This window comes from Bufo bufo, chromosome 10 (genome assembly GCF_905171765.1).
Source record: "Bufo bufo chromosome 10, aBufBuf1.1, whole genome shotgun sequence".
Classification (NCBI taxonomy): Eukaryota; Metazoa; Chordata; class Amphibia; order Anura; family Bufonidae; genus Bufo; species Bufo bufo.
Window position 1 is genome coordinate 90,757,832 of NC_053398.1, and position 25,212 is coordinate 90,783,043.

At 44.3% G+C, this 25,212-nt stretch overlaps 1 long non-coding RNA gene across 1 annotated transcript; it reads left to right on the forward strand.

Moving 5' to 3' along the window:
• Window positions 1–53: 53 nt before the first annotated feature.
• LOC120981158 lies at window positions 54–20,178 on the forward strand. The gene is made up of 3 exons (XR_005774632.1): window positions 54–64; window positions 17,347–17,352; window positions 20,042–20,178. It is a non-coding gene; the product is annotated as an uncharacterized LOC120981158 (long non-coding RNA).
• The last annotated feature ends 5,034 nt before the right edge of the window (window positions 20,179–25,212 follow it).

A 25,212-nucleotide genomic window follows, 5' to 3' on the forward strand; every position in this document is an offset into this window, starting at 1 on the left:
CCCGTGCGTGCTGCAGCTAAAACTCAACTATCGCCTGCTGCTGCTCGCACAGTCTGGCCAGCATGTGCAAGGTGGAGTTCCACCTTGTGGGCACGTTGCATATGAGGCGGTGAGCGGGAAGGCCGAAGTTACACTGCAGCGCTGACAGGCGAGCAGCAGCAGGATAAGGACGCCAAAAGCGCGCACAGACGGCCCGCACTTTATGCAGCAGCTCTGACATATCAGGGTAATTTTTAAGGAACCTCTGCACCACCAAATTCAGCACATGTGCCAGGCAAGGGATGTGCGTCAAACCCGCTAGTCCCAGAGATGCTACGAGATTTCGCCCTTTATCGCACACCACCAGGCCGGGCTTGAGGCTGACTGGCACAAACCACTCATCGGTCTGTTGTTCAAGGCCTGTCCACAGCTCCTGCACGGTGTGGGGTTTGTCCCCCAAACAGATAAGTTTTAAAACTGCCTGCTGTCGTTTACCCCTGGCTGTGCTGAAGTTGGTGGTGAAGGTGTTACGCTGACCGGATGAGGAGCCGGTAGAGGATGAGGAAGCGGAGTAGGAGGAGGAAGCAACAGGAGGAAAACTGAAGCGCCTTGCAATCCTCGGTGGTGGTAGGACATGCGACAAACTGCTATCCGCCTCAGGCCCAGCCGCCACTGCATTTACCCAGTGTGCTGTTATGGAGATATAACATCCCTGACCGTGATTACTGGTCCACGTATCCGTAGTGATGTGCACCTTGCCACAGATGGCGTTGCGCAGTGCACACCTGATTTTGTCCCCCACTTGGTTGTGCAGGGAAGGGATGGCACGCCTGGAAAAGTAGTGGCGGCTGGGCACAACGTACTGTGGGACCGCCACCGCCATAAGGCTTTTAAAACTCTGTCTCCACCTGACGGAATGACAGCATTTCAAAGGCCAGTAATTTTGAAATGCTGGTATTCAGAACCAGGGATCGAGGGTGGGTAGGGGGGTACTTCCTCTTCCGCTCCAGTGTTTGGGAGATGGAGAGCTGAACGCTTCCGTGGGACATTGTGGAGATGCTTGGTGACCCAGGTGGTGGTGTTGCTGACAGATCCTCTGTTTGCGGGGTGGCAGGTGGCACTGTCACTCCAGAGGTGGATGAAGAGGCCGAGACTGCAGCAGAAGAGGAAGCAGGAGGAGCCAGAGACCTTTCTTGGTTTTTGAGGTGTCTACTCCTCTGCAGCTCGTGCTTTGCACTTAAATGCCTGGTCATGCAGGTTGTGCTCAGGTTGAGAACGTTTATGCCTCGCTTCAGGCTCTGATTGCACAGCGTGCAAACCACTCGTGTCTTGTCGTCAGCACATTGTCTGAAGACCTGCCACGCCAGGGAACTCCTTGGAGCTGGCTTTGGTGTGTTTGGTCTTTTGCTGCGGTGGGCAGTAGCAGGCGTACTGTCTAGGGGATGGCCGCTCTGATTTTGCACCCTGCTCCCTCTTTTGCTGTGCTGGTGGCTCTGTGCGACCACCGCCTCTTCCTCCGAACTACACAGGTCGTTCACATGACCTTGATTCCATGTGGGGTCGAGGACCTCATCGTCCTCCACATCATCTTCCACCCAGTCTTCACCCCTGCCCTCCTTGTCGGTCTGCACACTTTCGAAAGCCCCAGTTGGCACCTGTGTTTCATTATCATCCGAGACATGCTGCGATGGTCCTCCCATGTACTCATCTTGAAACATAAGTGGTTGGGCATCAGTGAACTCAATCTCTTCCACTTCTGGGGCAGGGATAGGTGGATGGCCCTGGGAAACCCTGCTAACAGAGTCATCAAAAAGCAGATGAGACTGTTGCATGACTTGGGGCTCAGACTGCTTGGCTTATTTGCAAGGGGGTGTTTTATTAATAGCAGAATAGAATTACAGTATCTAAAGGGTGTATCTCACAATGACATATGCAGCAAAGACTGTAAAATTTTGTATTTTGCCCAAAAAGGGGGTTTTCTAATAGCAGAATAGAACCACAGTATCTAAAGTGTGTATCTCACACGTACAGATGCAGACTAGGCCGCAATTAAAGATTTTTGCCCAAAATGGCTGTTTTCAAATAACATAATAGAACCATAGTATCTAAAGGGTGTATCTCACAATGACCTATGCAGCAAGGGGTGCAAAATTAAGTATTTTTTTGCCCAAAATGGGTGCTTTTTTAATAACAGAATATGACAGCAGTATATAACGCTTGATTTTCACAGGTGCAGATGCAGCATGGGCTGTAAAATTGAGTATTTTGCACAAAAAGTGTGTTTTTTTGAAACCCAGAAAATTTATAGCTGTATTTCTAGCTTAAATTGAACACTGACTAATGCTGCAAAAAGGCACCAGATGTTGGATATTGCCAAAAAAGGGTGTTTTTTTAAAACCAGATTATTATTGCAGTATTTCAAGCTTGGATTTCAATGTCACAAAAGCACAGATGCAGTGCTGGTGCACTGAGCTTGCATAAAATGTCCGCCGCCGCCGCCCACCTAACTAACAGACGGATAAAAGTTTTTTTTCTCTGTCACTGGGCTCAGGGCAGGGTAAAAAGATTGTGCACTGCACCCACACAACTAAATCTATGTAGATCGCTGAGTTCAATTGGAGTTCTGATTAAAGATTCTGTCCTATTCTCTCCCTCATAGCAGCAGCATCCTCTCCCTACACTAAGCACAGCAGAGTGACGTGCAGCGCTACGGGGTCCAAAAATCCTAAAGTTCGGGTTCGCTCAACCCTAGTTATGACACTTTTTTAAAAAAATATTGTTAAAAATTCTCACTCAGATGAATTAAGCTAATGTTATTAATACACATAGTGTTAGTGAAGTTATTAATCTGTTCACTGTATGGATACTAGTATCAAATGTTCCAATATTTTAAAATGATATTTTATATATAGAAAATTTAAGCATGTTAATTTTGTGTGATGCACGTAATAAAAATTTTCTGTGAAAAATCACAACATTTGGTATTAAACCTTGAACTTGGCACTATTCACTTTGGTTATGCTACTTTAGAAATGTCCCATTGTGTTGATTAAAAGGTTACTTACTGTTTAATAACCACACAATTTCTTATATATTGGACTATTTTATATTGGCCTTTACAATCTTAACCCTTTATGGACTCTGCCCTATTTCACCTTACGGACTTGGCCATTTTTTGCAAATCTGACCAGTGTCACTTTAAGTGCTGATAACTTTAGAACGCTTTGACTTATCCAGGCCATTCTGAGATTGTTTTTTCGTCACATATTGTACTTCAAGACACTGGTAAAATGAAGTAAAAAAAATTCTTTTTTATTTATAAAAAAATACCAAATTTACAAAAAAATTTCAATTTCTCTACTTCTATATTACATAGTAATACCTCCAAAAATAGTTATTACTTTACATTCCCCATATGTCTACTTCATGTTTGGATCATTTTGGGAATGATATTACATTTTTTGGGGATGTTATAAGGCTTAGAAGTTTAGAAGCAAAACCCAATTTTTAAGGACCAGTTCAGGTCTGAAGTCACTTTGCGAGGCTTACATAATAGAAACCACCGAAAAAATGACCCCATTCTATAAACTACACCCCGCAAAGTATTCAAAACTGATTTTACAAACTTTGTTAACCCTTTAGTTGTTCCACAAGAATTAATGGAAAATAGAGATACAATTTAAAAATTTCACTTTTTTGGCAGATTTTCCATTTTAATAATTTTTTTTCCAATTACAAAGCAAGGATTAAAAGCCAAGCCAAACTCAATATATATGGCCCTGATTCTGTAGTTTACAGAAACACCCCATATGTGGTCGTAAACTGCTGTACGGGCACACGGCAGGGCGCAGAAGGAAAGGAATGCCATACAGTTTTTGGAAGGCAGATTTTGCTGGACTATTTTTTTTGACACCATGTCCCATTTAAAGCCCCCCTGATGCACCCCTAGAGTAGAAACTCCAAAAAAGTGGCCCCATTTTAGAAACTATGGGATAGGGTGGCAGTATTGTTGGTACTAGTTTAGGGCACATATGATTTTTGGTTGCTCTATATTGCACTTTATGTGAGGCAAGATAACAAGAAATAGCTGTTTTGGCACCGTTTTTATTTTTTGTTATTTACAACATTCATCTGACAGGTTAGATCATGTGATATTTTTATAGACCAGGTTGTCACGGATGCGGCGATACCTAATAAGTATACATTTTTTTATATATGTAAGTTTTACACAATGATTTCTTTTTTGAAGCAAAAAAAATCATGTTTTAGTGTTTCCATAGTCTGAGAGCCATAATTTTTTCAGTTTTTGGGCGATTACCTTGGGTAGGGTATGATTTTTGCGGGATGAAATGACGGTTTAATTGGCACTATTTTGGGGCGCGTGTGACTTTTTGATCGCTTGCTATTACACTTTTTGTGATGTAAGGTGACAAAAAATGGTTTATTTAGCACAGTTTTTATTTTTTACGGTTTTCATCTGAGAGGTTAGGTCATGTGATATTTTTATAGAGCCGGTCGATACAAACGTGACGATACCAAATATGTATACTTATTTTTTATTTATGTAAGTTTTACACAATAACAGCTTTTTTAAAACAAAAAAAATTATGTTTTAGTGTCTCCATATTCTGAGCCATAGTTTTTTTTATTTTTTGGGCGATTGTCTCAGGTAGGGGCTCATTTTTTGTGGGATGAGGTGACGGTTAGATTGGTACTATTTTGGTTGGCAAACGCCTTTTTGATCGCTTGCTGTTGTACTTTTTGTGATGTAAGGTGACAAGAAAATTGTTTATTTAGCACAGTTTTTATTTTTTATTTTTTACGGTCTTCATCTGAGGGGTTAGGTCATGTGATATGTTCATAGAGCCGGTCGATACGGACGCGGCGATGCCTAATATGTATACTTTTTTTCCCCCCTTTTTTTTACCAATTTTTTTTTTTACTTTATTTGGGGAAAATTAAGTTTTTGGTTATTTTTACTTGAAACTTTTAATTTTTTGGGGGGGGAAACTTTATTTTTTCAGCTTTTATTTTCACTTTTTTTTTGTCCCACTTTGGGATTTGAACTTTTGGCGGTCTAATCATCTACAATGCATTCCAATACTTCTGTATTGGAATGCATTGGCTGTATGAGTAATACTGTGTGTATTACTCATACAGCTTCCGGCCTGTGAGATCCAGGGGGCTGGATCTTACAGGCTTGTCACCGGAAGGCAGCGCGATGCCTTCCTTGGACATCGCGCTGCCTTCCATGCCATCGGGTCCAACCCACAGACGCATGGGGACCCAATGGCACCGCCCGCCGCCGCAACCGCAGGTAAAAGCGATCGCCTGTCACATGACCCCCCCGGCGTTGTGACAGGATGCCCGCTGAATGATTTCAGCAGGTATCCTGTTCCTATTAACCCCCACCGCGACGCAATCTAGTTTTAAACTTAGGACGTACCGGTACGTCCTGAGTCCTTAAGGACTCGGCAAACATGGCGTACCGGTACGTCCTAAGTGCCTAAGGGATTAAACAAATAATTTAGCTAAAAAAAATTCATGTGAAAAATATTTTAGTTTTTATCCATGGGAGAACACTCCTGATGTAACTGAAGAACAAACACGCGGCTGTTGGGGTAGTATAATTTTTTTAAAGTTATTTACTAGGGTTGAGCGAACCCGAACTGTAAAGTTTGGGTTCGTACCGAACTTTAGGATTTTTGGACCACGGACCCGAACATTTCTGTAAAAGTTCGGGTTCGGCGATTTCTTAGCGCTTTTTTGAAAGGCTGCAGAGCAGCCAATCAACAAGCGTTTAACTGTGTGACCTTAGAGGCCATCACAGCCATGCCTACTAATGGCATGGCTGTGATTGGCCAGTGCAGCATGTGAACCAGCCTCTTTATAAGCTTGAGTCACGTAGCGCTGCACGTCACTCTACTGTGCTTAGTGTAGGGAGAGGATGCTGCTGTTGTGAGGGAGAGACTAGGACAGAATCTTTAATCAGAACTCCAATTGAACTCAGCGATCTACATAGATTTAGTTGTGTGGGTGCAGTGCACAATATTTTTACCCTGCCCTGAGCCCAGTGACAGAGAAAAATAACTTTTATATGTCTGTCAGTTAGGTGAGCGGCAGCGGACATTTTATGCAAGCTCAGTGCACCAGCACTGCATCTGTGCTTTTGTGACATACAAATCCAATCTTGAAATACTGCAATAATAATCTGGTTTTAAAAAAACACTCTTTTTGGCAATATCCGACATCTGGTGCCTTTGCAGCATTAGTCAGTGTGCAATTTAAGCTAGAAATACAGCTAGAATTTTCTGGGTTTTAAAAAACACCCTTTTTGGGCATAAAATTTTTAATTTTACAGCCCTTGCTGCATCTGCACGTGTGAGATTCAAGTGTTATATACTGCTGTCATATTCTGTTAGTAAAAAAACACCCATTTTGGGCAAAATACTTAATTTGCAGCCTTGTCTGCATCTGTACGTGTGAGATACATCCTATAGATACTGTGGTTCTATTCTGCTATTAGAAAAACACCCATTTGGGACCAAAATTTTAAATTGCGGCTTAGTCTGCATCTGTACATGTGAGATACATCCTATAGATACTGTGGTTCTATTCTGCTATTAAAAAAACACCCATTTAGGTCAAGATACTAAATTTGAGAAATATGAGGAGAGCATCAAATATGGGACGTGGCCCCGGTCGTGGTGCTGCTGGTGGAGCTCCTGTTGCAGGGAGAGGACATGGTCGATCTGTTCCAGCTACACGCACAAGTGAAACACCTTCCCCAGGTGCGAGTAGGCGACAGAAACTGCAGCGGTATTTAGTCGGGCCTAATGCGGCTCTACGAATGGTGAGGCCAGAATAAGTACAGGCGATAGTAGATTGGATTGCTGACAGTGCCTCCAGTTCCTTCACATTGTCTCCCACCCAGTATCCTGCTGAAAGATCAAAGTTGGCACCTGCAGCCGATGTCCATCAGTCTTTCACCTCACCCCCTTGCAAATCATCCAAGCATTCTGAGCCCCAAGTCATGCAGCAGTCTCTTCTGCTTTTTGATGACTCTGTTAGCAGGGTTTCCCAGGGCCATCCACCTATCCCTGCCCCAGAAGTGGAAGAGATTGAGTTCACTGATGCCCAACCACTTATGTTTCAAGATGAGTACATGGGAGGACCATCGCAGCATGTCTCGGATGATGACAAAACACAGGTTCCAACTGCTGGGGCTTTCGAAAGTGTGCAGACCGACAAGGAGGGCAGGGGTGAAGACGGGGTGGAAGATGATGTGGAGGACGATGAGGTCCTCGACCCCACATGGAATCAAGGTCATGTGAGTGACCTGTGTAGTTCGGAGGAAGAGGCGGTGGTCGCACAGAGCCACCAGCACAGCAGAAGAGGGAGCAGGGTGCAAAAGCGGAGCTGCCGTTCCCTAGACAGTACGCCTGCTACTGCCCACCGCAGCAAGGGACCGAGCACACCAAAGCCAGCTCCAAGGAGTTCCCTCGCGTGGCAGTTCTTCAGACAATGTTCTGACGACAAGACACGAGTGGTTTGCACGCTGTGCAATCAGAGCCTGAAGCGAGGCATAAACGTTCTCAACCTGAGCACAACCTGCATGACCAGGCATTTAAGTGCAAAGCACGAGCTGCAGAGGAGTAGACACCTCAAAAACCAAGAAAGGTCTCTGGCTCCTCCTGCTTCCTCTTCTGCTGCAGGCTCGGCCTCTTCATCCACCTCTGGAGTGACAGTGCCACCTGCCACCCCGCAAACAGAGGATCTGCCAGCAACACCACCATCTGAGTCACCAAGCATCTCCACAATGTCCCACGGAAGCGTTCAGCTCTCCATCTCCTAATTACTGGAGCGGAAGAGGAAGTACCCCCCTACCCACCCTCGATCCCCTGTCCTGAATACCAGCATTTCAAAATTACTGGCCTTTGAAATGCTGTCATTCCGTCAGGTGGAGACTGAGAGTTTTAAAAGCCTTATTGCGGTGGCGGTCCCACAGTACGTTGTGCCCAGCCGCCACTACTTTTCCAGGCATGCCATCCCTTCCCTGCACAACCAAGTGGGGGACAAAATCAGGTGTGCACTGCGCAACGCCATCTGTGGCAAGGTGCACCTCACTATGGATACGTGGACCAGTAAGCACGGTCAGGAACGTTATATCTCCATAAGAGCACACTGGGTAAATGCAGTGGCAGCTGGGCCTGAGGCGGATAGCAGTTTGCCGCATGTCCTTCCACCACCGAGGATTGCAAGGCGCTTCAGTTTTCCTCCTGTTGTTTCTTCCTCCTACTCCACTTCCTCATCCTCTACCGGCTCCTCATCTGGTCAGCGTAACACCTTCACCACCAACTTCAGCACAGCCAGGGGTAAACGACAGCAGGCAGTTTTAAAACTTATCTGTTTGGGGGACAAACCCCACATCATGCAGGAACTGTGGACTGGCTTTGAACAACAGACCAATGAGTGGTTGGTGCCAGTGATCCTCAAGCCCGGCCTGGTGGTGTGCGGTAATGGGCGAAATCTCGTAGCAGCTCTGGGACTAGCCGGTTTGATGCACATCCCTTGCCTAGCGCATGTGCTGAATTTGGTGGTGCAGAGATTCCTTAAAAATTACCCCGATATGTCAGAGCTGCTGCATAAAGTGCGGGCCGTCTGTGCACGCTTTCAGCATTCTCACCCTGCTGCTGCTCGCCTGTCAGTACTGCAGCGTAACTTCGGCCTTTCCGCTCACCGCCTCATATGCGACGTGCCCACAAGGTGGAACTCCACCTTGCACATGTTTCGAGTACTCCACCAACATGGCCAGTGCCGATAACGCCGTTCTCAGCGTTACTATCCCACTTCTATGCCTCCTTGAAAAAACGCTGCTGGCGATGATAGAAGAGAATGTGGCACAGGAGGAGGAGGAGGAGGAAGAGGGACCATTTCGTAGGGTTTCCGGCCAGTCATTCACAAGTCGCTCCGGGGGTGGGTTACTGCACTCACAAACGCCAGGTACTCAATTGTCCAGCCAGGGCACAGTTCTGGAGGATCACGAGGTGGAGGATGAGATGGAGGAGGAGGCACCTTGTTCACAGCAGGGTGGCACCCAGACCAGCTCATGGCGATCACTGGTGCGTGGCTGGGGGGGATACAGAGGACACAGACGATACACCTCCCACAGAGGACAGCTTTTTGTTGCCTCTGGGCAGCCTGGCACACATGAGCGATTACATGCTGCAGTGTCTCCGCAATGACCGCCGAGTTGCCCATATTCTAACTTTTGCTGATTACTGGGTGGCCACGCTGCTGGATCTCCGTTACAAGGACAACGTACCGTCCTTAATTCCCTCACTGGAGCGTGATCGTAAGATGCGTGAGTACAAGCGCACTCTGGTAGAAGCGCTGCTGGTGGCATTCCCACCTGACAGCAGGGGCACAGTGGAAGCACAAGGCGAAGGCAGTGGAGGAGGAAGAGGTCGCCAAAGCAGCTGGGGCACCGCCAGCACCTCAGAAGGCAGGATTAGCATGGCCAAAAGGTGGAAAAGCTTTGTCAGCAAGCCACAACAACCAGCACCTCCAGCTGATATGGAACATCTTAGCAGGAGGCAGCATTTCACCAACATGGCGGAGCAGTATGTGAGCATACACCTACACGTACTGAATGATAGGTCTGCCCCCTTTAACTTCTGGGTCTCCAAATTGGGCACATGGCCTGAGCTTGCCCTTTACGCCTTGGAGGTGCTGGCCTGCCCTGCAGCCAGTGTATTATCTAAATGTGTGTTTAGCATGGCAGGGGGAGTTATCACAGACAAGCGCAGCCATCTGTCCACAGCCAATGTGGACAAGCTCACGTTTATTAAAATGAACCAGGCATTGATCCCACAGGACTTGTCCGTACCTTGTGCAGAAAAGACATGTATAACAGCCTTACTCAGCCATTGTTATACTACAGTGCAATTGTTCATTGTTGTATTTTTGATATTTCTCACTCTGTTAGGGTGTACCCCAATAAAAAAAAAAAAAAAAAGTGTTGGCTACCTCTTCCCCCTCCACCGCCGCTTCCACCTACACCGCTACGTCCACCGCTACGTCCACCGCTACGTCAAAATCCTACTCCATATGGACATCCACCTCATAAATAAAAATTTTTTTTTAATTTGTACGTATTTTATGCCATTTCACTAATTTGTCTGTTACATTTTCGGGTGAAATTAACCAATTTTTGGCTGTGATATACCCCTGCTCTACCTAGTTGACAGCTTAATAAATTTCACTAATTTTTCTTTTACATTTTCGGGTGACATTCAACAATTTTTGGCTGTGATAGACCCCTGCTCTACCTAGTAGACAGGTTAATAAATTTCACTAATTTTTCTGTTACATTCTTAGGTTGACATTCAACAATATCTTACATGAATAAACCCCTGCTCTGCATAGGTGACAGGGACCGAAATTTAAAAAAATAATCTTTTCCATTGGTGGATGACATTAACCCATTTCTGGCAATGAAAGACCCCTACTCTGCATAGGTGACAGGGACTTAAATTAAGTCTTTAATTGGCCCTTTCCTTCGATCCTTCTGCTTTAATAACTTTTCCAATATTTCCGCTCGATCAAAATAAAATTTCTTCCATTTATCTCCCTTGGATGTGGTCTCTCTTTCTCACGCTCCCTCTCCGGCGTGGAACCCTGATTCGCTGATAACCGTGATCAACATGGTAGGCTCAGAAAAGAACATTGAAAGTTGATAGAGCAGATATCCAAATGGATCGTGAACATCACAGAGACGAGTGATCAGGCAGAAGTTATCTAGAGTCAACAAAGCGGCAGCAGGGCCTCTCCTGTCTAACATTTCCTAATCCAAAATACCGCAGTGACATTCCCTGTAATTTTTTATTAATCATTCAAATAACAGGGCATCTTAAGAGTACTGTATTGTTATTTATCGACACTACTTCCCCGAGTCGGGAGTGGATAATTGCCGCGCGCCCCCCCTCCTTTCCTTCAATTCTTCTGCTTTAATAATTTGTCCCACATTTCCGCTCGATCACAATAAAATTTCATCCATTGATCTCCCTTGGATGTGGTCTCTCTTTTCACGCTCCCTCTCCGGTCTGGAACCCTGATTTGCCGATAACCATGATCAACATAGTAGGCGCAGAAAAGAACATCGAAAGTTGATAGAGCAGATATCCAATTGGATCGTGAACATCACAGGGACGTGCGACATGGTGGGGCAATATGTTTGCACACGCCTACACGAGCTGACTGATGGTTCTGCCCCCTGCAACTTATGGGTCTCCAAATTGGGCACATGGCCTGATCTTGCCCTTTACACCTTGGAGGTGCTGGCCTGCCCTGCAGCCAGTGTATTGTCTGAACGTTTGTTTATCACGGCTGGAGGGGGTTATCACAGGTTATATTTCCAAATGTTTTGGGGTGTACCCTAATTTAAACAAAACCAAACAAAAAAAAAGCAGTGTAGGCTACCTCCTCATCCTCCACCGCCGCTTCCACCTACACCGCCACTTCCACCGCATCCTCAACCTCCTACTCCATATGGACCTCGTACTCCTAGATCAAGATTTTTTTTAATGTATTTTATGTTATTTTAAGTCATTTCCCTATCCACATTTATTTGCAGGGCACTTGCCATGCTTTTAACCGCATTTTGATGCCATTTGCAGCCCTCTAGCCCATTCCATGACATTTTTACTGCCATTTTAGTGCTCAAAAGTTCGGGTCCCCATTGACTTCAATAGAGTTCGGGTTCAGGGTCAAGTTCAGGTCCCGAACTCGAATTTTTTTGTGAAGTTCGGCCGAACCCGTCGAACCAGAACATCCAGGTGTCCGCTCAACTCTATTATTTACCCCGTCTGTTGGGGGCACATTCCTGGGAACACTTTCCTGCTGCAAACTAATAACATGCTGCTGTCTTTGCCTGCTGAGTTAGGCCGAGCTATGTGTAGGCCTTAACCTACAACGTTAAATACCCATCTGCCTGCTGCTATTGTCCTGATGCTTCTTAGTTATGTGTAGGCAGTATACTCCACCATTACCAATGACTGCTGCTATTATCCAGATCCTTCAGAGTTATGTGTAGACCTTATACTTTACCGTTACCAATGACTGCTGCTATTAGTAACATAGTAACCTAGTACATAAGGCCGAAAAAAGACATTTGTCCATCCAGTTCGGCCTGTTAACCTGCAAGTTGATCCAGAGGAAGGCAAAAAAAAACAAACAGTGAGGTAGAAGCCAATTTTCCCCACTTTAGGGGAATAAAAAATTCCTTCCCGACTCCAATCAGGCAATCAGAATAACTCCCTGGATCAATGACCCCCCTCTAGTAGCTATAGCCTGTAATATTATTACGCTCCAGAAATACATCCAGGTCCTTCAGAGTTTTGTGTAGGCCTTATATTCCACAGTTACCGATGACTGCTGCTATTATAATGATCCTTCAGAGTTATGTGTAGGCCTTATACTCCACCGTTACCAATGACTGCTGCTATTATAATGATCCTTCAGAGTTATGTGTAGGCCTTATACTCCACCGTTACCAATGACTGCTGCTATTATCCTGATCCTTCAGAGTTATGTGTAGGCCTTATACTCCATCGTTACCAATGACTGCTGCTATTATCCTGATCCTTCAGAGTTTTGTGTAGGCCTTATATTCCACCGTTACCAATGACTGCTGCTATTATAATGATCCTTCAGAGTTATGTGTAGGCCTTATACTCCACCGTTACCAATGACTGCTGCTATTATCCTGATCCTTCAGAGTTATGTGTAGGCCTTATACTCCACCGTTACCAATAACTGATGCTATTATAATGATCCTTCAGAGTTATGTGTAGGCCTTATATTCCACCGTTACCAATGACTGCTGCTATTATAATGATCCTTCAGAGTTATGTGTAGGCCTTATACTCCACCGTTACCAATGACTGCTGCTATTATACTGATCCTTCAGAGTTACGGTATGTGTAGGCCTTATACTCTATGTACCTGTGTCCGCTGTATGTCATGATAATGATGAGTTTGGGCTGGACTTAAGGGTCCTTACTGTAATCCTATTGGTTAAAATAAAACAAACTATAAAATTATAAATAAAAAAAACAATAAGTTATAGGTTAACTAGAAAACCTTTATATTAACATTTAACATGATCAAAAAGCATTATATTTACAATTAAAACTATGGCAAAGCTTTAAGTTGGTAATGGAGGTTTAAAAGCACCTCCACAACGTTATTGTGCTTCTCCTCCAGCTCCATCACTTTGTGTGAAAACTGTAGTTTCAGCTCCCGCAATTTCCGCAGCTGGTGCTCCCGCAGCTCCTTTAGATCTTGGTGGTGCTCCTGCTGCAGCTGTAAGTGGTATTGGTACTGTGTAAAAAAATAAAAATGCTATTAATTTCTGATCAGATTTATAGCCAATTAGTGATTAGTGTATAAAGGCGCTGACAATTTGCATCTCAATTCATTATATAGTTATTTAGTTAGGAATAGGGATGAGCGAACCCGAACTGTATAGTTCGGGTTCGTACCGAATTTTGGGGTGTTCGTGACACGGACCCGAACATTTTCGTAAAAGTCCGGGTTCGGGTTCGGTGTTCGGCGCTTTCTTGGCGCTTTTTGAAAGGCTGCAAAGCAGCCAATCAACAAGCGTCATACTACTTGCCCCAAGAGGCCATCACAGCCATGCCTACTATTGGCATGGCTGTGATTGGCCAGTGCAGCATGTGACCCAGCCTCTATTTAAGCTGGAGTCACGTAGCGCCGCACGTCACTCTGCTTTGATCAGTGTAGGGATAGGATGCAGCTGCTGCTGTAAGGGCCAGATTAGGCAGGGATTTACTCTTCAAAAACACTTACTGAAGTGATCGATGTACAGCTGTGTATCATTCAACCTCTGCTATTTAATAGCTCACTGTTTTTAGGCTGCCCAGAGCGTTTTTCTGTCACTTTTTTCTGGGGTGATCGGCGGCCATTTTGTTTCTTGTGGTGCACCAGCACAAGCTGCCACCAAGTCCATTTAACCATCAATAGTGTGTTGTTTTTTTTTGCTATATCCTACATCAGGGGCTTGGCTGTGCTTGCTATTTTATTGAGGGGTGAAATACAATTGCCAAAATAGCAATACCCTAAATCTGGTGTTTCAGCTATGGCTAGCCAATTGAAATACTGTCTGCTTTCTGGCAAAGGATATATTTTTTTCTGGGTTGAAATACAATTCCCAAATTAGCAATTCCCTAAATCAGTGGTTTCTGCTGTAGCAGGCCAAGTTTAAATCTATCCATAAAAGGGTATATTACATTGAAGTTGCTGATAGGGTCATTCTCAATAACGTCACACGCTACCGTGCATCTCCAAGTCTAATTCTGTCCGTAAACGTATACCTGTTATCCATCCAGGGCCTAAATACTAGGCCTACAATTTATATTCAGCTAAATCTGTGGTTACTGCTGTGGCTGGTCAAGTTATTTAGTGTCCGTCAAAACACATTTTTTGTTCTGGGTTGAAATACAATTCCCAAATTAGCAATTCCCTAAATCAGTGGTTTCTGCTGTAGCAGGCCAAGTTTAAATCTATCCATAAAAGGGTATATTACATTAAAGGTGCTGATAGGGTGATTCTCAATAACTTCACACGCTACCGTGCATCTCCAAGTCCAATTCTGTCCGTAAAGGGATACCTGTCATCCATCCAGGGCCTAAATACTAGGCCTACAATTTATATTCAGCTAAATCCGAGGTTACTGCTGTGGCTGGTCAAGTTATTTTGTGTCCGTCAAAGCACAGTTTTTGTTCTGGGTTGAAATACAATTCCCAAATTAGCAATTCCCTAAATCAGTGGTTTCTGCTGTGCCTGTATTAGTGTAATACGGTACCTAAATAGATAGCCAGATAGTGTTAGGTGCCTGTAAAAAAAGGCCTGAATTTGAATTCAATACATTGGGCCAAATAATTTTTTTCTTATTGTGGTGAACGGTAACAATGAGGAAAACATATAGTAAGGGACGCGGACATGGTCGTGGTGGTGTTAGTGGACCCTCTGGTGCTGGGAGAGGATGTGGCTGTTCTGCCACAGCCGCACGTCCTAGTGTACCAACTACGTCAGGTCCCAGTAGACGCCAGAATTTACAGCGATATTTGGTGGTGCCCAATGCCGTTCTAAGGATGGTAAGGCCTGAGCAGGTACAGGCATTAGTCAATTGGGTGACCGACAGTGGATCCAGCAAGTTCACATTATCTCCCACCCAGTCTTCTGCAGAAAGCGCACAGATGGCACCTGAAAACCAAGCCCATCAGTCTGTCACATCACCCCCATGCATATCAGGGAAACTGTCTGAGCCTCAACTTATGCAGCAGTCTCTTATGCTGTTTGAAGACTCTGCTGGCAGGGTTTCCCAAGGGCATCCAGCTAGCCCTTCCCAAGCGGTGGAAGACATAGAATGCAGTGAAGCACAACCACTTATGTTTCCTGATGATGAGGACATGGGAATACCACCTCAGCACGTCTCTGATGATGATGAAACACAGGTGCCAACTGCTGTGTCTTTCTGCAGTGTGCAGACTGAACAGGAGGTCAGGGAGGAAGACTGGGTGGAAGACGATGCAGGGGTCGATGAGGTCCTAGACCCCACATGGAATGAAGGTCGCGCCACTGACTTTCAGAGTTCGGAGGAAGAGGCAGTGGTGAGACCGAGCCAACAGCGTAGCAAAAGAGGGAGCAGTGGGCAAAAGCAGAACACCCGCCGCCAAGAGAGTTTGCCTGCTACTGGCCACCGCCACCTGGGACCGAGCACCCCAAAGGCAGCTTCAAGGAGTTCCCTGGCGTGGCAGTTCTTCAAACAATGTGCCATCAGAGCCTGAAGCGAGGCATTAACGTTCTGAACCTTAGCACAACCTGCATGACCAGGCATCTGCATGCAAAGCATGAACTGCAGTGGAGTAAACACCTTAAAAACAAGGAACTCACTCAGGCTCCCCCTGGTACCTCTTCTGCTGCTGCCTCGGCCTCTTCCTCGGCCTCTGGAGGAAAGTTGGCACCTGCCGCCCAGCAAACAGAGGATGTACCACCAACACCACCACCTCCGTCACAAAGCATCTCCACCATGTCACACGGCAGCGTTCAGCTCTCCATCTCACAAACATTTGAGAGAAAGCGTAAATTCCCACCTAGCCACCCTCGATCCCTGGCCCTGAATGCCAGCATTTCTAAACTACTGGCCTATGAAATGCTGTCATTCAGGCTGGTGGTAACAGACAGCTTCAAACAGCTCATGTCGCTTGGTGTCCCACAGTATGTTGTTCCCAGCCACCACTACTTCTCCAAGAGAGCCGTGCCTTCCCTGCACAACCAAGTATCCGATAAAATCAAGTGTGCAGTGCGCAAAGCCATCTGTGGCAAGGTCCACCTAACCACAGATACGTGGACCAGTAAACACGGCCAGGGACGCTATATCTCCCTAACTGCACACTGGGTAAATGTAGTGGCTGCTGGGCCCCAGGCGGAGAGCTCTTTGGCGCACGTCCTTCCGCAGCCAAGGATCGCAGGGCTACATTCTGTAAGGAAATTATGTCTGTATCCACACACGTTCACATATATATATTAATTCAGCTTTATATGCTTGTATTAAATATGCAGAGTTCTTCTTTAAAGGAAATATTTTATACTCTTATGACAGCAAGGTCTAGTAACACAAGCTAAACAGGAAATGAGGTCTAGCAACACAAGCTAAAAGGAAATGGCTGTCTGAAGCTTAAAACCGCATGGCTAGAAAGAGATATGCATGCTTTAGCAAAAAAGACCACATTTATGATAGAGGTACATAAAAAGAGAATTGCCGAATGCATGGCATCATAGCTGCAGAAACATATATATGCATATATATATATACCTTTTTACACATATATCTAACATATGCATTAAACATAGATTTTACATTAATACGGGTTATATATATAAACGTCTTGTATATTGACGTTCACCTGTGGTTTAGATAAAAACGTTTGCTCAGATAAATGTTGATACAAGATGGTACAAGATAAACAAAGATAATTCCGAGAAATATTTGAACAAAGCTGAAATCAACAAAAATTGTGGTTAGATATCTGAGTTCTAAGAATTATAAATGCGTCACATATGTACCTTGTTTTTTGGACATTGTCATGACTTTTTTTTACTTTGGTTGTATAAGCTTAAGGGAGGTATATGGTAATCTTGTGGTTTGTATCTATAAATTGTCTATGATGTCAGAATAAAGTAACAACCATTTTAAACCTATCAACGTGTATTGGTCTTCAGTGGTTGCCCGGCCGGAGGTTCACCCACAGACAAACCAGGCGCGCTTTCAATTGGTGGCAGAGGATGGTTCACTGACTATCCAGGTGAGTAATTATTCCTGCCACTATTTATGTTGGTTGGAATGTTTCTCTCCTGGATACGGTGGATGTCTGATGTATACTGGATGGCAGGTTAGTGATGGCAGGTTATTTTAGTGTTCATAGGACTGTGGGACAGACACGAGGCAGCACTCAGTGTTCTGCGTATCCTGATGGGAGCGGCGTCTCCTATAGGCACAGTGGTTGGCAGGGGATGTTGTTCCAGGAACATACATCATATTGATGGCAGGGAATTTTTCGAATGCAGAACTAGTCTCTTCGAACGTTGGCAGGGATTTTTCAAATGGGATTAGTCTCTCATTTGACGGTTTATTGAGTTAAAGGATAACTCTGTATTTATGTGATTGAGTTAAAGGATAACTCTGTATTTATGTGAAACAAGGTACCCGGAATATATGTATAAGGAAAAGGAATACATATGGAAAAAAAAGGTGAGGGAAACGCATACATCTGAATGCAGATGTTGGTTTCTAACTCACTAGGATTGTCTGTGGAGTGAATTGTTTATTGAACATAACTGTACAGTTAAAACTTGGAAAGTGACATTGATTACTGCAGTCTATTAAGTTCGTAAATGGTGTTGCCCATATAAGATATTTTACACGTGTTATAAGAATATTGTGCTAGTGGAAAATCTGATTGTGCTGGCTTAATTGATTCTCAACATAACAGTACTAACACAATTACTTTCTGCTAATTGCTGCTATTTCCACTTCATTGTTTGCTGCTTGAAAATATATGTATAGAGTTCATTGTCAATTTCATTAAATATTATGGGTAACGGCGTGGGAAAGGATCTGGATGGTGAGCCAGAGACCAAACCCACACCGTTACATTTTGTATCAGGCACCTGTGGGATTAGTGTAACTGATCCATTTTGGGTAAATATCTGTGACCGCAGTCAGCAACTGTGTATTACGCAGATCAGCGATGTGGGTCCTCGCAATGAAGGTGACTGGGAAGAGGTCAAAAAAATGGTGGGGCTGCACCCAAAATATAACTATCCCGTTGGTGCCTGGGATGAAGATTATATGAAAACATGTTTTAAAAAATGGGAGAAGGCATTAAAAGAGTACAGAAAGAGATTTCCACCAACCCTTCACATATACTTAAAACAGAACAGGGGGACAATTAGTAAAAGGGAAGAAGTTCCATGGTCAGAAATTCTGCCCTCCTTGTCAGAAAAGCCACCGGCATATGACGTGACGGTATCAGAACCACAAAAGGCAATACTCCCAGCTGTCTCTACAGAGGACATGCTACAAGACCCTTATGATAAGGTCCCCTGTCCAAAACAAGCAGCCGCACCAGAATTATTGTTATTTTCTGGTGAGAATCAAAAGAGAACCGGACTGTACCCGGATTTGGGGGATAGAGATTCCCTTTTAAGTACTGCAGTTATAGTGGCAGCAGCACTTATGGAACAAGCAGATGTGACTCCACAAGTCAAACAGGCTAAGGAAAAAAGAAATGAATATAGAGAAAGCATGGGCAGTTATGTACATGAGCTGATTCAACTGAGGGATAAACTAAGGACAGACATAGTCTACATTAAACAACTTCCCCTTCAGGATGTCTTTCCCGTCATATATGATCACGAGGACCCAGATGATACAGACCTTGCCGAGCTGTAACTAACAAAAAAAAACAGCTGCTGACCGAGATAGAAAAACTAAGACAGGAGTACTGGAGGGTGAAGAAGGACTGGGAAACCAGGGCTCAGGAAGAGTACGGTAGGAGGACAACAGGAATTGAAACACAGATAGAAGCGGACAGTTTAGAACATGGAATTCCCCTGGCAACCTCCAGTCCTAGAATACCTGGAGTAATCCAACCCCTAACAGATGAATTTTCCAAACTCACTTTAATACCTGAGGAAGGGGATAGGGAAGGCACACAACTGCGGCTTCCCATGATTACTGTGGGTAGCACTGAAGTCCATATCCCTCTTCCTTTAGGATTAATGAAGGAACTGAAAGATATGTGCCCCAATTCAAAAAAGGACCCTAGAGCAGCAGCTATGTTTCTGCAGAAGTATACCGCAGGGAGCCATTTAACTTTGAAGGATATTCAGATAATACTCTCAGCCATAGACCCAGACACTGGCTCTCAAATCGATCCAGAAAAGATAATGAGGGCATCAGAAAAAGAAGTTAGGGAGGTAGGAGAGAAAGATGGCCCCAAGATTTGGAAGAAGTTTTGGGATAAGATAGGAGTAGAATGGATGAAAAGATACAAAGGGGATTCAGGCTTACACACAATGCTAAATACAAAACAAGAGCCGAAAGAGGATTTTTATAGTTTCTGTAAGAGACTGTTGGACCTCTACAGTAGTACAGGAATGAATTCACCTGAATTGTTCAAGACTACATGTATGACAAATTGGGACCCTAAGACAACGCAGCTAATAAAATTAGTGAATAACGAATGGCTTACTCAATCAGTGACAGAATTTATGGATGACATAGCAAAACGCTCGGCCTCTGGTGTTTTCAATCAAAAGGGAGGAGTATTTCCATTGTTAGTGCAGCAGGACATACAACAGGAGTATATATTGTCAGGTGGGGAAAGCAATTACATGATTATGTCAGGTTTCTCCCGGGGAAGGAATAATGAAGAGGTCCGAGAAGTAGGGGCCAGGCAGATTACCTGGCAAGAGGGGAGTAGACAACCCAATTTGCAATCAGACTTACAGAGGTGGTCTGAGCATGAACAGTACCCGTCCCCACGGGGGAACAATTACTATTAGGGGTGCCCAGAACGAGTCCCATCCTTCATCATGCATTTTGTTCCAACTGATTGGCAAGTCTTACCACAAGTAATACTGCAAATTGATGGTATTAAAGTTAATTTGTTACTTGACACCGGAGCAACAACTTCAAGTGTAAACAAAATAGACTTCATTAATGATAAATGCACCGAAGGAAGTTCTATGGGTATAAATGGGACGACAGTGATACATAAGGTGACAGCACCGCTCCCGGTTTGTACTCTTACGGGGGAACTAGTGACGCACATGTCTTTTGCAGTCCTACTAGAATGCCCCGTTTGCCTATTAGGAAGGGATTTAATGGCAGCATTACAGATTTCATTAGTCTTTGACAGAAAAGGAAGACTGACAGCAACCTCAATGAAATGTGACCTGACAAACCCAAAGAGACGTGACATGAATGGGTTCTTTTTAAGCATACCAATGTCCCTGGAAAATCATCCAATCTGGGCAAAATGTAAAGACTCAGTAGGAAGGATTAACTGTGAGCCCTACCGGCCCTGTTTGAAGGAGGGGGTTATGCCAACCTTTCAAAAACAATACCCATTGAGTGAGGAAAAGTTAAAGGGTATAAAGCCACAAATTGAGAAATACTTGCAGATGGGAATTCTTAGGAAAATTGTCAGTCCATGGAATACCCTGATAAATCCTGTAAAAAAGGCTAATGGCACATGGAGGCTGGTACAGGATCTAAGGAAGGTAAACAAGGCAATTATCCCACTTCCCCCCTTGGTGGCAGATCTTACAGCTGTGTTTGGGGCCATTCCTGCGGGATCCAGATACTACACTGTAGTTGACCTCAGTAATGCGTTCTTTTCCATACCAGTGGCTTGGGATGCACAAAATCTTTTTGCTTTTCAGTGGGCTGATAATGGTCAGGTGACTTGGACCCGTCTCCCACAAGGTCTTGGGGATAGCCCAGCAGCCTTTTCTATTGTATTAAAGGCCACATTGGAAGATTGGGAACCAAAGAGGGGATCCACCTTAATACAGTACACAGACGACCTTTTACTCTCCAATTCGGAGTTAGAAGCCTGCGAAATAGATTCTCGGAGTTTATTAGACCACTTGGCAAGCAAAGGACACCTGGCCTCGAAGAAAAAAATCCAATATGCAAGTACCCAGGTAGAGTATCTGGGGTGCATAATAGAGGCAGGAGAGAGAAAGATCTCACCCGCTAGAGTCAAGGCAGTGACCTCCCTAAGCAGGCCGAGGGACAAAGCTACAATGCTGTCCTTTCTAGGGTCAATAGTGTATTGTAGGCAGTGGATTCCCGATTGCTCCCATTGGGATTCAATCCTAAGAAAAACTACACTCACAGAAGCACCAAAGGTAGTGGAGTGGACAGAGGACAGAGTAGAAGCCTTTGAGAGATTGATTCGGTCCCTGACCCAAGCCCCAGCCTTGGCCCTGGCAGATTATGGAAAGCCATTCCAATTATACTGCGTGGTATCGGGAGAAACCTATGCAGCGGTTTTGACACAAACACATGGGGGGAGAAACAGGCCAGTTTCATACCTATCGAGAAAATTACCTCCTGTAGTTCTTGGAATGCCTCACTGTCTCCAAGCACTAGCAGCCGCGGCTATGTCCGTAAAGGATGCTACTAAGATAGTCCATGGAAATATAATGGAACTTTTCACCACTCATACAGTCTTGTCCCTCCTTCAAAACATGACCTCACAACACATGACAGCTCAGAGACTGTCCGGATATGAGACCATATTACTCAGTATGGCAAACCTGTTGATAAAGACATGTCCAGACACCTCACCAGTGATAAGATTTTTGCATACACTTTTGAGACTTAAGCGTGAAGGTTCTGACGAACAAGTAGACCCAATACCTGAACACAGATGTGATGAAACAATCTTGTCATGCACAACACCTAGGGAGGATTTAAAGGACACGCCACAGACTGGCAGTATAGATGTTTTTGTGGATGGATCATGCACAAGACCAGATGACAGGACATACCAAACAGGTTACGCAGTAGTCATGCTCCCAAATCAAGTGATAGAAGCTGAACCAATTGTCACAACTTCGGCAGAACAAGCTGAGTTGGTAGCGCTCACAAGAGCCTGTGAAATATTCGCAGGACACAAAGTGAATATTTATACTGATAGTAGCTATGCATTTGGAACAGTGCATGATTATGCATTAATATGGAAAAATAGGGGGTATATCTCAGCAGACGGGAAGAAGGTAGCGAATCAGAAATACATAGATCACTTGCTACATGCAATTCAATTACCAGAAGCCATAAGTGTGATAAAAGTGAAAGGACACTCTGCAAAAGGAGATTATCAAGCTATGGGAAACAACCTAGCAGACAGAGCAGCAAAAATGGCAGCCAAGAGAGACACGAGAAGGGAAAATAAGTTATTATTCATGACAGACTTTGAAAGTGAAAACTGGGAGTCAGTAGTATATCAACTTCAGAAACAGTCTACCAGTGAGGACATCAAGTACTGGAAATCTCAGGGACTGCAGACGACAGGTACAGGTATGTGGACAAAAGATCGGATATTGGGGGTTCCTACTGCATCAGCACCGCTCCTAATATCTTATCTTCATGGTCCTGGACATTTAGGAAAACAGTACATATCAGAACATTACAAGTCACTGTTCTGTACACACCAATTGCAGAGATTGATAGACGATCTGGTCGACTCATGCATGACTTGTGCACAGAATAATGTTCAAGGAAAAGCACACGGAAGACATGGGAATCTACCACCCCCTACAGGCCCTCTGCAAGATTTGCAGATAGATTACACACACATGCCAAAGCAACCGGGGAATATAAGATATCTGCTTGTAATAGTCTGTAGGTTCTCCGGATGGTGTGTAGCCATACCTACTTCAGGAGAAACAGCTGGTGTGACAGCTAGGGCATTGATAAATCAATGGATTTCACTGTATGGACTCCCTCGGGTAATTCATTCAGATCAGGGACCTGCTTTCCAGTCCAAACTAATACAAGAACTGACAAAGATTTTGGGTTTCCAGTGGAAACTCAATATAGTCTACCACCCCCAAAGCGCAGGAGTAGTGGAAAGAATGAACAGAACCATTAAAGATAGGTCAAAAAAGGCTACTTCAGGAACATTGAAAGATTGGCTGAAATTTCTACCCGCCATTCTCTACCAAATAAGAACGACACCAAATAAACAAACAGGGTTGTCACCTTATGAAGTGTTATTCGGTCGACCCCCTAATACCCATGAGGAATCGGATACTGACAGTAACATTTTTGCCTTGCAGGAACAGTACGTGAAACACTTGGTAGGTATACTCTCGGAAAATTATGATAAGGTTGCTGTCACCTTTCCTCCTCTTTCCACAGATCCAACTCATCCATTCTTGCCCGGAGACAAAGTTCTGGTGAAACAACTAGCTGCCCGCCACAAGACTGGTCCAATATACCAAGGTCCATTTGAGGTTCTAAGAGTGGCTCGAACGGCTGTCCTTACTGACCAGAGTCCACAGTGGATACACGCCAGCCGGCTCAAGAAGACACCAGAAGGAGCCCTCAGGAAGTTCCCCGGACAAATATGAGTCCTTCGGACAAGATGCCTTCAAAGGAAATTACTTTGATCATACCCCCAAGCCTGCAGAGTAGATATGAGCGATGGCTAAGAGGCTATCCAAAACCACTTTGTCCAGAGGATCCAAAGACTATGCAGGACTTGTATGAGGAAGAATTTATGTTCAGGGAGTATACCAATGAACTAGAAACTGAGGACTTGAAAGATCAAAACTTTCCTGAACCGTTTAGTAAGCAGATCACTCAGAGAATGAAACTGTGAATATGTCACCCTTAAAAAGGGAAGTACCCTGAGAAAGATACCGAGAACTGGTGTGTGGTATAAGGAGTGATCATATGGAATGGGAATTCCATATGATCAAAGAGGGGATTGTAAGGAAATTATGTCTGTATCCACACACGTTCACATATATATATTAATTCAGCTTTATATGCTTGTATTAAATATGCAGAGTTCTTCTTTAAAGGAAATATTTTATACTCTTATGACAGCAAGGTCTAGTAACACAAGCTAAACAGGAAATGAGGTCTAGCAACACAAGCTAAAAGGAAATGGCTGTCTGAAGCTTAAAACCGCATGGCTAGAAAGAGATATGCATGCTTTAGCAAAAAAGACCACATTTATGATAGAGGTACATAAAAAGAGAATTGCCGAATGCATGGCATCATAGCTGCAGAAACATATATATGCATATATATATATACCTTTTTACACATATATCTAACATATGCATTAAACATAGATTTTACATTAATACGGGTTATATATATAAACGTCTTGTATATTGACGTTCACCTGTGGTTTAGATAAAAACGTTTGCTCAGATAAATGTTGATACAAGATGGTACAAGATAAACAAAGATAATTCCGAGAAATATTTGAACAAAGCTGAAATCAACAAAAATTGTGGTTAGATATCTGAGTTCTAAGAATTATAAATGCGTCACATATGTACCTTGTTTTTTGGACATTGTCATGACTTTTTTTACTTTGGTTGTATAAGCTTAGGGGAGGTATATGGTAATCTTGTGGTTTGTATCTATAAATTGTCTACGATGTCAGAATAAAGTAACAACCATTTTAAACCTATCAACGTGTATTGGTCTTCAGTGGTTGCCCGGCCGGAGGTTCACCCACAGACAAACCAGGCGCGCTTTCACATTCTTTGCCTCCTGTAGCCTCCTGCTCCTACTCGGCTTCCTCCTCCTCTTCTTCCACCAGCTCTTTCAGTCAGCCACACACCTTCACCACCAACTTCAGCACAGCCCGGGGTAAATGTCAGCAGGCCATTCTGAAACTCATATGTTTGGGGGACAGGCCCCACACCGCGCAGGAGTTGTGGTGAGGTATTGAACAACAGACTGACGAGTGGTTGCTGCCGGTGAGCCTCAAGCCCGGCCTGGTGGTGTGCGATAATGGGCGAAATCTCGTCGCAGCTCTGGGACTAGCCGGTTTGACGCACATCCCTTGCCTGGCGCATGTGCTGAATTTGGTGGCGCAGAAGTTC